Source organism: Pseudopipra pipra, chromosome Z, assembly GCF_036250125.1.
Source record: "Pseudopipra pipra isolate bDixPip1 chromosome Z, bDixPip1.hap1, whole genome shotgun sequence".
In the NCBI taxonomy this organism is placed as follows: Eukaryota; Metazoa; Chordata; class Aves; order Passeriformes; family Pipridae; genus Pseudopipra; species Pseudopipra pipra.
In genome coordinates, this window is record NC_087581.1 from 994711 (window position 1) to 1010621 (window position 15911).

General features: G+C 54.3%; 1 protein-coding gene across 8 annotated transcripts in view; it reads right to left on the reverse strand.

The window, feature by feature from the left end:
• MAPK4 (mitogen-activated protein kinase 4) overlaps positions 1 to 8279 on the reverse strand; it is a 46632-nt gene extending 38353 nt beyond the window's left edge. For 2 of the 8 annotated variants that reach the window (XM_064642201.1, XM_064642199.1), the window contains exon 1: positions 8157 to 8245. The gene's annotated coding sequence lies outside the window, so the exon portion shown is untranslated. Of the gene's footprint in view, positions 1 to 6565; positions 7427 to 8156 lie in introns of those variants that run through there. The other 6 variants (XM_064642204.1, XM_064642203.1, XM_064642205.1 and 3 more) reach the window with 4 other exon arrangements.
• Positions 8280 to 15911: the final 7632 nt, after the last annotated feature.

Here is a 15911-nt window from a genome sequence, read left to right on the forward strand (position 1 = left end):
GAGAAATGAGAATTCCCAGAAATTAAATAACTGCAATTCTTAAAAAAAAAAATTACCTGAAATGTTCTCTGGGTCAGATTCACTTCTTGTAAGAGAGATGCAAGACAGTCATGGAATTATAGAATGGTTTGGGTTGGAAGGGACCACCAAAGATCGTCTCATTCCACCCCCCTGCCATGGGCAGGGACACCTTCCACTAGACCAGGTTGCTCCAAGCCCAGTCCAACCTGGCCTTGGACACTTCCAGGGATCCAGGGGCAGCCACAGCTTCTCTGGGCAACCTGTGCCAGGGCCTCACCACCCTCACAGACAACAATCCCTTCCCAATATCCCATCTATCCCTGCCCTCTGGCACTGGGAAGCCATTCCCCCTTGCCCTGTCCCTCCATCCCTTGTCCCAGGTCCCTCTCCACCTCCCCTGTAGCCCCTTTAGGCCCTGGAAGGGGCTCTCAGCTCTCCCTGGATCCTTCTCTTCTCCAGGTGAACACCCCCAGGTCTTGGCCTGTCCTCTGATCATTTTTGTGTCCCTCCTCTGACAGAGGATTCGCTGCTGTTCACACATCAGGAGCTCCAGCACACCTGTGATGGGATGTGATGAAGTTCCATGCCCCCAGGGACACAGCTCAGGTCCCGGGATCACCCTCCCGGGCTCAGGTGCAGACCCTTCCCCACCCAGCCATCCCACCACCACTTTTGGGTGCGACGTGGGCATTTGGCCCCTTCAACCCTGAAACCAAACCAGGAGCACACCAACCTCTCAGGACACCCGTGGGGAGCGGGGAGAAGAGCCCAGCACTCAACCCAGTCCCAGTATTTCAAGCTGCAATACTGACAGAAAGACAAAGACACTTCTTTTTTTTTTTTTTTTTTCTCTCGTCCCATTCTCCTTGTTCTCATTTTAATTGGAACCGGTCCCAGCTCAATCAGATCCTGAGAAGCCCAGCACCTACTCTCTGTCCTTGAAGTCATTTAAAGCCAGGACCTATTTCCATGCTGGCATTTCCAGCCCTGCCCCCTCACAGCAGGCAAAGGGTTTAATTTACCTCTACCCAAAGGCACTTTCTCATAGTTCAGAACTTTCCATATTTCACAGGGCAGGGCAGGGGGAGTTAATGGAGCACAGAGCCCCAGCAAGGAGCTGGGTACAACTGCTGCTGTGACAGCAGGTACAGGATGATATTCCACCCTGACCCCAACCAAACAAGGTCCTGCCTCCCCTCCTCCATAAACCCACACGGTTTGGGGGTGGGAACACCCTCAGCTCCTCTCAGAGGGATCACAGACACCCAAGAGAGAGATGGGAAAGGTGGAACAACTCCTCCCTGAAAGGCTCATGCCTCCATAGCTGGTATTCTGCATTTTCCCAGCCCCACCTCACTTTTGGGCAGGAACAAGCCTCTCTGAGAGTCCGGAGATAATCTGCACAGTTTCCTTTAGGAAGGGATTTTGGGAGAAGTGCTTAGGAAGCCTCCAGTCAGTACTCCAGCCTTTACTCTGAAACATGAGATTTGATTGGCCCTTTTATCTTAGTTTACATAGCTGACTGTTGCAGGTGCATCAGTTACCATGGAATTAACACTGCTGTAAAACCAGGTGTAGCCAAGAATTAAATCGTGCAAACAATCCGAGCAGCTGGGACAGATGGACACCCAAGGTATCAGCCTAGGGAGTTGTTTGCTCTTCCCCGAATCCAGAGGGGTCCTAACACGAAGCTGAGGCACAGCCAGGTCACTTCCTTGGGAAATCATAAGGACTTGGGGTCTCCCATCACTCAGCCTGGGAAGTAAAACCACGGGTCAGGGCAGTTGGTTTTTATTTACCAGCAGTTCACGGCAGGTGAGGACAGCACCTGGGTGCAAGAGGAGACGCACGACTAAGGACAGAAGGGCAGGACGCAGGTTTCCAGGCAGACCCAGCCCGGATCCCGGGAGGGGACCGCTCTGCCCGCAGGGAGCGGCTGCGCAGCCGGAACGATGCGGGAGCATCCCCGCGGTGACCCGGCAGGCAGGCACACACCGGGCACCGCTGCTCACACGGACACGGGCACTCTGAGGAGCTCCTTCCCCAGGTTCCCCCGCTCCTTCCCTTCCTCCCAGGAACGCCCCGAGGATAAGCAGGAGCCGTGTAGCTCTGGGCTGCGGCAGCGGCGTGGGCTGGGCGGCTTCCTACGGAGATGACTGTTGTGTATAATATAGAAACTGAGCTGCTTGTTCCAAGCACAACCACGCCGGCTGCTTTTTAAAGACAGGCTCAGCTTGGGTGGAAAGTGCTGCAGGAACACGCAGCGTTATTTCCTCCCGCAGCCTCCAAGCCAGGGGAGGTTTTCAGGAGCCGAGATTTGGGAGCTTGTTCCGCTCCTGACCCGGCTCCGGTGACAGGGAGTGACGGCAAGGTCACCCTGCCACCTTCCAGCGGGGCTAAAATCGGCTCCTGTAAATCCTCACATGCAATTCTGCCTGGAAAGCCCTCAAAGCAGATCACTGTTTAATCTTGCTCTAGCACTGACCAGGCTTCCCGGTGCCAAGCCTGGGCTGCACCAGTCGGCACCGTGCCCGCTTGGGAGAGCACAACTGGTGAGGTCTGGAGGGTGTAGTGGTCATTCGGGACAGGAGCATGAGGACACTGAGGCACAAGACTCGGTGTTGAGTGTGTCAAAATAATTCACCCATGGGGAGTGTGTGATTTCCTTCTGCAGTGGTGCCAAAGACATTCAAAGACCATTTGTCGGGTGTTTGCCAGCCACAAGCACCGAATCTCGCTCTCTCCAAGGAGGACAACATCTTGCCACTATCCATCACCTCCATACGCCCAGAGGGGCAAATAAAAATGCCACAATGCAAACAACTAATAGATAATCAACACCAAAGCCAAGGAGCACACCAGTAGGTCTTTTGGATGATAAGTCACTGCTGGCACACGGGAGCAGGTCACACATTTCAGTGTTAATTGCCCATGGAGTAGCACCAGGTTTATGTGACAAGGATGAAGCCAAAATGAACTGCCATGTCTAATGCAAGTCTTCTTCTATTATAGTTTCTTTCTGTTTCCCTGCTAGTCATGGAAACATGCCCAAAATAATGGCAGCAGTGTCTAAATTTGAAAGGGCAAATTTCACAAAGCCCAAAGCAGCTGTTGGCATCACTGAGAGTAAGGGAGCAGCTTAAAGCTTCCACCAAAAAACTCCAGAAGTTACAAGCACGGAGAAGCAGCAGGATTTAAACAATGAAAATGCCATTCTGGCAAAAAATGAGATGTGGAAAATGCATGGAAACGTGATCTTTCTAGGCACAGAAAAGGAGAAAGAAACGGCACTGGAAAAGAAATGTCCAAGGTCGGTGACTGATGAGAACCTCTAAAAGAATCCATTAAATCTGTACAGCCAACAGAATTAATTGTAAAATAAGGCACTTTTTAAGCATGCTAGGAATAGAGAATTAGATAGCTGCCAGATTCACTATTGGGCACCATCAGTAAAACTGGAAGCGAGCGCTGTGCTGCGATGGGATAAAACAGTTACGAAGAGGATGAGAGAAACCCAGCCTACGGATTAACCGTGTGCACCCCGTCGTGCAAAACAGGGTCTTTCCCAACAACCTCCCGTGCAACCTGCCTTAAAGCCCCTTAAAACCCCCTTAATGACAGGAATTTCAGTACTGAGGAACGTCTGCCAAAACAAAGCGTTTTAAAACCAACCACTGAAACTCAGAAACTTCGTTTAGCCACAGTATTTAGGTGAAAGGCGGGAGCAGCAGGCAACCCGGGGTCAGCTCCAGCTACAACAGCACGACAGGAATTTCAGGTAAATACACGAACCGGAGACTAAAAATACAGTTCCTATCAGCCAGCTGAATTTCCTGGAATTAGCTCTATTTAGAAGAGTTATTATCTATCTAAAAGACATTATTACTGCCTCGACCCAGCGTTTGCCCGTGTTCCAGCTCAGAATATTCTGTGACTCTCCAGGGCACGTAATATTTTGAGGGTGAATCTCGCAGCAGGTGTAACCAACTCCACGCACGTTAGGTGTGTGCTGGTACAGCCCCCAGCGTGGCTGCTGGTAAGTGAGATCAGAGGGGGAAAACAGCACCAAAGCACCGTCTTTTGGGATTTCTGTCGCTGCTCAGTCTCATCTGCGATTCCTTCTGGGGGATTATACTAAACACAAATCTGTAACACAAGAAAACCCGCAGTAACTAAAGGATGGCTTGCTGATGGCACAGTTGCATGAAGACCTAAATCAGCTCAGTGGATGTCACAGCGGTCCAACAGACCATGTTTTCGTGTTGGAATGTAACACACAAGGCCAGGGAAGGGAACTCTGCCAGAGCCAGAAAAGCATTTGGGATGAGCGTGGGGCATCTCTTTTGCATAATGCATCGGAGCAAAGCCAAAGCAAAAGTAGGTCCTCGAAGGTGCCAATTTCCAATGGGAAATACATCCACAAAGAGTCGAAAGGCGAGCTCACACCTACGCGTGGCACAGCCAAGGTCGTGGCTGCCTCCAGGCAGGGACCTGGGCAACGTGGTCACACCAGGGGCACCCCAAGGGTGGCCACAAAAAAAGGTACACGGCAGGAGCCTCTCGGCACCTTCAGACTCCCGAGGAGCAGGTGAAGAGGTGACCTGTCACTGCGGGCTGGGAGTGAGGAGTCACATTTGTGATAAGGACACAACAATACCCCCCCCTCCGCAAGTCAAAGCTAGCAAAGTTCAACCTTGAAATGAGATAGCATCTCTCCAGAGTGAGAGCAATTAAATGTTGGCACAAGGTACGGGGGGGAGAGGGGGGGGGAGAGAGGGGGTGGGACGACTCACCACTGCTCAGAGCCATTAACACAAAATTAACAGCCTGGTTTTTTAACCCAGACTTCTGCGTCTGCAGGAGGATGAGCTGCAAACGCTTCCCTGCAGTTGCATTTCTGCAGCACCTCTCCTCCACCTGGGGACGTGGAAAGTTTCAGAGGGGGGTTTTTTTATGCTTTAAGAGAGTCCTGAGTGGTTGGGGAAGAGCAGGGTCATGCTAAAAAAGGGAAAGATCCAAGGCAAAAAGACGAAACCCCAAAGTTTGCAGGCACTGGGTGAGAATTTATCTCACTTAAATTTAGACCTCTCGAACTCAGATATCCAAGTCACAACCAGCACCCTGAAAACCATTTGCCTGCGCTGTGTCTGAAGCTTTCCAAAGGGTGAAACGTTTCCCATTTGGGAGGTGCCTGTATCCCCCACTTGGTGAGGGGAAGCTCAGAACAGACACTTTCAGATGCCCAAGCAAGGGCAGACAAACAGCATCTACTGAAACAGCTTCAATTGCGAGTTGCCTCATGCCACCTGTAAAATTGAGAGTTTAGTTCAGCTCATAACACCAGTTCTGGCGATTCTGCCCTGCTGCCCAGCACCCAGGAGCAGAAGGAGAAGCTAATCCAGCTCCTGGAGGCAGGTCTTCACGTCTCTGTTCTATGTGTAAAGAAAAGATAAACAGAGACCATCTGCATGGAGGACTCAACCTGGAGAGCTTGAGGGTGGCCAAGACGCTGGCAGCTCAACGTCCTTCTCTCTGAACAGGGGTTATTTGATTGGGATTGCAGATTTTATCAGTCCTCACTAACAGGGTGGGCTGCAGCTGGAGGAGGGAAGGACTGCTGTGAATCACAGTCACAGAATCATTTTGCTTGGAAAAGCTCTCTAAGACCACGGAGTGCAAACATTAACCCAGCACTGCCCAGCCCACCACTAACCCGTGTCCCCAAGGGAGCCTGATCCTTTGCTTTGGCTCCAAGGTGAGGGCAGAAGCTCACAGAGATGGTCCTCCCAAGCACAGCAGAATCAACAGAACATGGATGATCGTGCCCCTTTACCCTCTCCTCCTCTGCAGGCAGGGGGAATGCTGATGTTCACCTGCTGGGTGTGAGATTTTTCCTCAAAATATTCAGCATAAATCTAGCCCTTACTCCTGCAATATCCTCACTACAGTCGTGGTCTCCCTTTCCCTGCAGCCCTTCACCCACACACCTCCAGCTTGTCACCTTCAACCTGCCAGACACCTGTCCAGCCAAAAGGAGGAAGGGCACTGCAAGTCTGAGTTACAGATCTCAATCCCATGGTCCCCAGGCCTGGTTCTGCAGGAGGCTGGGCTCCTGCTGCAGAGCAGGAGAGGGAAAAGCACTCCGTGTTTGCTGGGAAGTTCCCAGCGCCAGATAGGATTAGTCGTGTCTAATTAACTGTGAGGAGCAAGCAACACAGAGCCGAAAAGCAGAGACAGAGACCCCCTCAGCAGCAGCCAGGCTTTGCATGTCCACTCCAAGCCGGCTGCTTCAACAAGAGAAAGCCCCTGATATTGCACATCACCTTCACCAGCCGTGACATTCCCTGAGCACACAGATAAGACACAGGCAACAGAGGTACCTGAACACGTCCAACACCCAGAAAAGGCTGAGCTCAGGGTGCACACCAGGGGGACCCTCTGCCCTGACCAGCCCCACACCTCTGGGCTGGAGGCTGCATCCAGGCAGCTGTGTGGGGACAGCCCCCAGGGTTGGGTTTCCTCCCCCCCACTTTCTGGTACTCACACCACATCAGCCTGGGATGGATCTTCCCGAGGTGCTGTGCCTCCTGGTCACGGCAGCCAGACACACCTTTCCCCGCACACCGAGCCTGTCTGATGCCACTGAAGCCTGGGCTGTCAGCACCTGCCACCTCCACCCGAGGGTCTGGCTCAGGTGAGAGTAAATAACGTGATCGGGAGCAAACGCAGCCTGCCTTGGATGGGGGGAGAGCGAGGGAAGCAGTTTTATTTCTCCAGACACAGGGAAGGGCTCCGGGGAGCTGCTGGGCACGCTGACACGAGCTCAGCTGCAGGTTTACCTGTGCAAGCCCACCAGTCTGTATATATAGACACTTTGGGCACATACAGACCCAGACAGACCCACAGGGCACATATAGACACATAGGGCATGTAGAGACACACAGAGCCTGTACAGACTCACAGGGCACATACAGACACACACAGAGCCTGTACAGACTCACAGGGCACATAAAGACACATAGGGCATGTAGAGACACACAGAGCCTGTACAGACTCACAGGGCACATACAGACACATACAGCATGGACAGACTCACAGGGCATGTACAGACACATAGACAAATAGGGCACATACAGATGTGTGGAGCCATGGGGCACATATAGACACACACGGCACATATAGACCCATAGAACACATACAGACACACAGTTCACACAGAGACACATAGAGCCCATATAGACACACAAGGCACGTACAGAGAGCACATACTGACACATAGAGCCCATATAGACCCCTAGAGTACACATAGACACACAGAGCCCATATAGACCCCTAGAGTACACATAGACACACAGAGCCCATATAGACCCCTAGAGCACATACAGACACACAGAGCCCCTATAGACAGATCCCTAGAGCACATACAGACACACAGAGCCCGTATAGATGCCTGGAGCACACACAGACACACAGAGCCTGTATAGATCCCTCGATCACACACAGACACATAGAGCCCACATAGACCCCTAGAGCACATACAGACACATAGAGCCCGTATAGATCCCTGGAGCACACACAGACACATAGAGCCCGTATAGGTGCCTGGAGCACACACAGACACACAGAGCCCGTATAGACCGCTGGAGCACACACAGACCCAATACAGCGCACAGACCCACGGAGCACGTACAGACACACAGGGCACATACAGACACACAGGGCACATACAGACACACAGGGCACATACAGACACACAGGGCACATACAGACACACAGGGCACATACAGACACACAGGGCACATACAGACACACAGGGCACATACAGACACACAGACCCCGCACAGCCCCGCCGGGCACACAAAGACCCACCGAGCCCGCACAGAGCCGGGCAGCAGCAATGCCTGTGCATCCACCCGCCCTCTCCGGCAGCGAGCCGGCGCTCCCGCGGGTTCCCATCCCGGGGAGGGGGGTCTCGGGCACGCCCGGCTGAGCCGCGGCGAAGGACGAGGCGACACCGGCACCGCTCCCGGCGGGCGGTCCCGCACGGGGGGCACGGACCCGCTCCCCCCGCACCCTGTACCGCGCCCCGCGGGGCTCGGGGACAGCGCGGGCAGCGCCGGGGCCGCCGCACTCACCCAGCGGGGCCGCTCCGCCGCACTCACCCAGCGGGGCCGCTCCGCCGCCGCTCCGCCATGGCCCGGCCGGCACCGGCACCGCGCCCGCCCCGCCTGACGTCACGCACCGGCCCCCGCCGCGCGGGGGCACCTGCGGGGGGCGGGACCGGGCGGGCGCTGCCCGACGGACCGGGGGGGCCGCGCACAGGGACCCCCGGCCGGCACCCCCCTCGCCATCCCCGGGAGGAGCCGCCCCAGGCGTCCTGTCACCACCCCCTCTCCCCCGACATCCCCGGGAGGAGCAGCCCGAGGGGTCCGGGCGCCCCTCGCCATCCCCGGGAGGAGCCGCACTAAGATCCGGTCCCCCCTCGCCATCCCCAGGAGGAGCAGCCCGAGGGGTCCTGTCGCTCCTCGCCATCCCCGGGAGGAGCCGCCCCAAGGTTCGGTACCACCTCGCCATCCCCGTGAGGATCTGCTAGAGGGGTCCTCCCCCTCCACCGCCATCCCCAGGAGGAACGGCCCCAGGGGTCTGCTCCCTCCCCCCTCGCCATCCCCCAGAGCAGCCGCCCCAGGGTCCGGTCCCCCCTCGCCATCCCCGTGAGGATCTGCTGGGGGGATCCGCTTCCCTCCCCTCCCTCCCCCTCAGCCATCCCCAGGAGGAACGGCCCCAGGGGTCTGCTCCCTCCCCCCTCGCCATCCCCCGGAGGAGCCGCCCCAAGGTCCGATGCCCCCCCACCATCCGTGGGAAGAGCCGGAAAGGTCCGGTCTCCCCCGATATCCCGGAGAGAAGCCACCCCAAAGCCGGGATACACCCCCGACATCTCCGGGAGGAGCCGCCAAAGCGGTCCGGTGCCCCCCGACATGCCCGGGAAAAGCCGGGAAGGTCCGGTCCCTCCTCCCCCGCCCCGACATCCCCGGGAAAAGCCGCACGAGGGATCCGGTGTCCCCCCGCCATCCCTCGGAGGAGCCGCCCAGAGGGGTCCGGCCCCCCATCCCCAGTCCCCATCCCCCGGAGGAGCCGCCCCAAGGTGCGGTGTCTCCCAACACCCCCGGGAGGAGCAGCCGGAGGGGATCTGGTTCCCCTCTTCTTCCACAGCCCCTGCGAGGAGCCGAGGGAGGGGGACCCTACCTGGCCCCCACCTCAGGGCGTCTCTCACAGCGGAGGGGGGTGGGCTGGGGCAAACCCCCTCGCTCAGACCCTCCAGGGTGGGCTTTCTGCCCTTTCCCCTCCCTGGACCCAACGTGTATTTGCTTCTCAGCCTTAATGTTTGGGTTTCCAGGTCTGCACCAAGCCAGTGTCCCTGTGGGACCATTCCAGGTTACCTGCTTTGGCCCCTGGAGCACAGCAGTGTCCTCGTGTCCCTCTGTTCCCGAGGTCTTCCCAATGGAAGGAGAAGGTGTAATGGATCACAGGTGAGGCAGTTGAGCTCCTCCCACCCACGAGTGGCTTGACCCACTGAGCAGCCTTAAAGGAAGAAAATTCGCTGTATGCTATATTTACAGTGTGAAAGAACAATTAAAGGAAGCTGCTTCAACAGTCTAAGTGGAGGAAGCACGATAGCTCGATAGTTATTGATCCCCTCCAGACAAGTGTGCTGCTTTGTTAGGGCTGGAGGAACCAAGCCTCCCTCGCATGCTGCAGGGGAAATGGTGAGGAAAAATAAAAGAGAAAGTGCCCTGGTAAATTAAAACTCCTGGGGAATTACACGGGAGGAAATGGAGGTGTATAAACAATTGTTGGTAGTATAGGAATCTGTGACAAGACCACTCTGCTGTTTCGCTGTCTAAGATAAAAATGAATGTTCCCATCCATTTATGCCATAAGCAGGAAGGTATTGAATTGGTGCTTATGCCCGTGAATGCAAGGAGGGAAACAGAGGAGAAAGAGGAATAGAGGATTAACAGTTACTGCTAAACCTCCCTGGAAAACTGGTTCCATGTGCCCTGTTTGCCAAGTGTTGCTTACGCCCCTGGTTGTGATGAACACACAGCCAGAGAGATCAAAGGGCATCCTGGGGTCCTCTGGGCAAGAGCTCAGTGGGGGACAATGGAGGTGTTTGGGCAAAGATGTTCTCCATCAGGACTGTTGTCTGGCGTCGTGGTTCAATGTTTCATGGCAGAGAACCACACGGTGACACCCCCAGCTCCGACTCGAGGGCCCCTGCTCTGGTGTTCGGCAGAGAGGTTTCCACCACTGGCACGGCTCAACAAAGTGCAAAGTGCTGTATGGGAACAAAAAATTACTCACCCCCTGGGCCATGGGGTGAGGCTGGAGCACTCAGACCTCATGCTGTGGGAGCACTCTCTGCATCCACACCGGCTGTGAGTGAGCCGCGCATCGGAGAGCTTTGCTTCCACAGCTTGAAACCTTTGGTCTCTCAAGGAGGTTTTTTGGCACTGCCATGAGCTGTTACGTTTCAACAAGCAGGCCAGGGATTTCTGGAGCGAGTCCAGAGGAGGCCACCAAGTTGATCAGAGGGATGGAGGAAAGGCTGAGAGAACTGGGATTGTTCAGCCTGGAGAAGAGGATTCAGGGTTACCTAATTGTGGCTTTCCAGTAACCTGCAGGGAACTTACAGGAAAGATGGGGCAAGACTGTTTACAAGAGCAGATGCAAGAGTGACAGGACAAGGGGGAATGGTTCAAATTGAAGGAGAGTTTAGATTTAGAGAGTTTAGGTTTAGATTGGATACTAGGAAAAAAATTCCTCCCTGTGAGGGTGATGAGGCCCTGGCACAGGTTGCCCAGAGAAGCTGTGGCTGCTCCATCCCTGGAAGTGTCCAAGGCCAGGTTGGATGGGGCTTGGAGCAACCTGGGCTAGTGGAAGGTGTCCCTGCCCAGGGCAGGGGGTTTGGAATGAGGTCCCCTTCCAACTGAAACCAGTCTGTGATTCTATGACTCCCTCTTTCAGTTAGTAATAATAGCACATAAACACATTTTTTTATATTTTCTTTTCAAGGCTGCACACCGGTTTGGTTGATATGAGTTTGGTTTGGGTGAAGAGGGTGGATATTTCTGGCACTTCATAAAACCAGGACACTGCTCAGCACCTCACAGGACCTTGGCAGTTGTCCCCGGCACAGCATGAACAACAAACTCTGGCAGTGCCATGAGCAGCGCTGTGGAGTGTCTCCCACACCAGCCTAGCAACCAGCTCAGGACAAGTGTGGCAGGATCAGTTCCAAATGCCGACTGGGCAAAGGGGCTCCGTGCAAGCAGGATGATTAAAGGCAGTAACTGCAGGGTGCTGTGGTCTGCTCCTCATCATTGTGAGGCGTCGTGTCAGTGCAACTCAACCTGTGCCATAAACTGCAGGTTTTGGCGCCTGTGGGAGTGTTTGGAGTCACAGAATCATGGAATGTGCTGAGTTGGAAGGGACCCACAAGGATCGTGGAGTCCGACTCCAGGCCCTGCACAGGACCATCCCCAAGAGTCACACCATGTGCCTGAGAGTATTGTCCAAACAATTCTTGAATTCTGGCAGCCTTGGTGCTGTGACCACTGCCCTGGGGAGCCTGTTCAGTGCCCAGCCACCCTACCTACCTACCCTACCTACCTACCCAACCTACACCTCCCCTGACACAACTTCAGGCCATTCCCTGGGATCCTGTCACTGGTCGTGCAGAGAAGAGATCAGTGCCTGCCCCTGCTCTGTCCCTCATGAGGAAGTTGTGCCATCACTCACGTGGAGGCGGGAGCTGCTGCCCTCTGGCATGAGGTGGGTGCCAGGTGCGTGATTCCAAGCAGGATGGAGAGACACAGGATGATAACACGATAAGCAACTCAATTAAGCACTGTGGAGCCTGAACAGATAATCACGGGCCTTGCTGCACCCTCAAGCATGAGGAATTGTGTCTCTTTCTAAGTGGGGGGAAGCAAAGCTCTCAAAAACCTGCCCGAGTGTTTACATCAATTTCCTGGTGATTGGTGAGGAGGGACCCGGCGCACTTGATCAGAGCAGGTGGCGCTGGTGCCTGCAGTGTGTGCCAGCAATGGGAGCTGTAAGAATCTCTTTTTTTTTCACCCTGGCACACTGTGGTTTTTAACCCAGGCTCTCTCCTTTCCCTGTGCAAGGCAGCCACAAGCACAGGTAAGGCAAGTGCAGGGATGTGTAGCACTAGTCCTGCCTGAACCCTGGTCATTCAGCCTTCCCGCTGCGGGCGTGGACTATTGGATGCCTTCAGGATCAGATGCTTCTCTCTGCTGTCTCCATTTCCCACACTAATCGTCATTGGCAGACATAGCATTTTTATTGTCTAATCACAGCGTTTTATTTGGAGCCTGAAATTCACCCCCCTGACAGGCAGAGAAGCCAGAATGCATGGGGGTGACATTCAGACCGTACTGGGGGGGCTTATACCCTGCCTGGGGATGGATTTCACCACACTTGCACAAAGATGCTGTTACACCCACTGCAAAACGTTTGTCTTGCATAACATTACCCTGTCTCCCGTTACAGAACTTATCCAACATATTTAGGGAGTTTAATCATTGGCTGCTGAAACAGACGGGACCCGAGTGCCTCCGCGCCAGTGAGTTTCAGAAATCCCCTGCCAGATCCGAACTTGTCAGCGCCAGTGAAGTGACAGGAGTCAGCCCAGCGCTGTCATTTTCCAGCGGGTACATTCAGCACATCCTCCTCGACACCCAGTACACCAGCTTTTCCAGGCACACCCCTGTTATTTTATCAGCCCCTGGAACACGGCGCGAAGTGCCGGTGGTTGTCCTACAAGTGGCCTGTGGCACCACACCCCGGGACGAATCGTTAATGCTTTCACAGGCCCAGACACAACAGGCAGAGAATACTCTCATTTTTGTAACTAAGTCCATAAAATGAAGAACTGGTGTAAAACTGGCCGCGTTTCCAGAGGTGCTGAGACAGGCTGCTGGGTTTTGGGGGCATCACAGGACCCACGGGAGAAAAAACTGTGCTTTCATAAGCTGACGCTTTGTGGGCCGCCCTTCCTTCTGCGTAGGAATTGCTCTCCTCTGATCAGCTTCCTCACAGAGTTTTCCAGCTGAGTCCTGACCATCCCTAAGGACGGAAGGCTGTGTGGTGGGGTAGGGCAAAGGTGATGCGACAGTCAGGTTTTGTGTGTGGGGCAGCAAAATAAAAAGCGGTGTTTCTGGCCTCAGCAGTCTCCTCTCCTGGCTGCAGGCTGCCTACCCCACACGCGCACACTGCTCACCAAATTCCAGCTTCCCTCAGCACTTTGAGCTTGCAGCCCAGTTTCGTTCCGTCAGCTGTATTATTAATCAGCGGGCTGTGAATTATGTTGCCACAGCCCACGTGCTTTTTATATTTTAAACTGAAAACGGAATAAATTGGTGCGTAGTAAACAAAATCCCAGCGTTCCGGGAGCAGCGCACAACCGGCACGGCTGAGCAAGGGGAGCTGTGGGGCATCTGGGGCCAGGACAGATGGGAGCCCACGGAGGATGACCTCATCCAGGCTGGACCCCCTTGTCAGCAGATTGAGGTAATCAGTGGAGTGATTGTCCAGACAGGCTCTCTATGGATCCCAGAGCAGCAAACACACCACTGAGATCGTCCCTCTCCTGCTTCTCACCCAAGGTCCCACTTGTTCTGTTCAACTGGAATGGAAAAACCCAAACAGCCCAACCCCCTGCCACTTCAAGAAAGACCTTGAAGGGCTGGAGCGTGTCTGGGGAAGGGAACGGAGCTGGGGAAGGGTCTGGAGCAGCAGGAGCAGCTGAGGGAGCTGGGGGGGCTCAGCCTGGAGAAAAGGAGGCTCAGGGGGGACCTTCTGGCTCTGCAACCCCCTGACAGGAGGGGGGAGCTGGGGGAGTTGGGCTCTGCTCCCAGGGAACAAGGCACAGGAGGAGAGGAAATGGCCTCAAGTTGTGCCAGGGGAGGTTCAGGTTGTATATTGGGAAAATTTCTCCATGGAAAGAGTGGTCAGGCATTGGCACAGCTGCCCAGGGCAGTGGTGGAGTCCCTGTCCCTGCAGGGATTTAAAAGCCCTGTGGATGTGGCACTTGGGGACATGGGTTAGAGGTGGTCTTGGCAGTGCTGGGGGAATGGTTGGACTTGATGGTCTTAGAGGGCTTTTCCAACCTTAATGATTCTGTGTTCCTGTGATTTCAGCCCAGCTGAGCAGCCGCACGGAACTACCCGGAGAGCTGGGTACAGCATGTGCCTTAGTCATCGCCTCACCCCAAACTGTACTAAGTGAACAGCTCTCTAAACACAGGCTGAAAAGAAAACTGAAAGGACAGTATAAAATATTTAAAAAGCTCCTTTGACTTCCTAACATTTCTTGCAGAAAAAAGGACGTAGAGAAATACCAACAGAGGAGAGGCTGATCGATGGTTGGACCAGGACTAACCTCCCATGTCCATGTTTCCCATTCAAACCTTTGTAAAGGTCAGTTTATATTTCTAGCACGCAGAATAAAAATACCATTTAATAATGCATATACCTTTCCTTCCTTTCCTTCCTAAGATTGCATTGCTTAGCAGAGCTCCAGTGCAGCTTCAGTGGTGGTTTACACACTGGTGTAAGGCACCACTGGAGTGGTCCTTTTGCATTAGCTCTGGATTAGTCACTCCTCTGAAATTACTCTGCCTTTGCACTGATGCCATCAGGAAAAGATGAATTCTCCAGGGGAGTGTGTGACAGTAATGTGTGATCAACTGCCCCAGAGTAGTATTAATGTACAAAAATAAAGTGGAAATTAAAAACAGCAGGACAGGAAAGTGCTGTGAGTGTCAGTCTGGGGAAATGAAACCACTCTGTCTCGCCATGTGCGCCATTCAATCCTTCATGCACGCTCTGATTTCTCCCCAAAGTGTTATAAATCAAATCAATGCTTAAATATTGGTGTCTACAAAGCAGCTGGGAAGGTAAATCCTGGCTGGTGGGGACACGTGCATGGAATGGAGCAGCCCCCCACACCTGCAACCATCACGTTGTGATGCTGCACCACCACTGCTGGTGCACATTGCCCTCCCCCTTCCCACTGCACCTGAGGGCATCACAACCAAACACAGGCTCTTTGGTGCAGGCGTCACACCTTCCTGTTTCTCCCTTACCTTTAGAACCCCAAAGAGAGGTCAAGGGTGTGAGTTCACGTCCCAGAAGGAATGAGCTGCTCCTGCAGCCCTGGCTCTGCTTTATTCTGGTGTAGCAAAGCTGGCTGTGCATGAAGCAGGTTGTTTGCCCTGCTCACAGCAGGGGTGAGACCCTGGCTCTGGGCACAGGCCATTGCTGAGCACCAGGACATCAGCCAAGGCACACCAGTGAGTTGTCCACCGGGGAAACAGCCCATAACAGGGCCTGCCTCTTGGAAATGGGTATGCTTCAAAGGAGGAGACGTCAGGCACAAGTGAAGTATTACCCTCAGCCCTGCCAGCAAATCCAGTGCTCTGCGAGGAATGGAGGGTTACATGGAAGAAGAAGGGTTGGAGATGCTTTGGAGCTGTGCTAAATCCAGGGCTGGATAATGTGGCAGAGGATGGCGTGGAGCAGCTGGTGCAAAGAACAGTGGAGTGGTGAGCTGATGTGATGTCCAGACATGGAGCTCCTGGGATTGGGTCTGTGTGATGAAGGCGGTGCCAGCAGCACATCCCACCTACTTCCTATTTTTTGCAAGTGCTTGTTCCCCATCTTGAGCCCACAGAGCCCATCCCTGCTGCTCTCCTCCCTGTCCCCACAGCTGCACCCAGGCCTCAGCACCCTCCTGGTGTCCTGAAATAAGCCTATTCTCTCCTTCCTCCATCTTCCTGCATCACATTTGATTTAAAGCAGGCATCA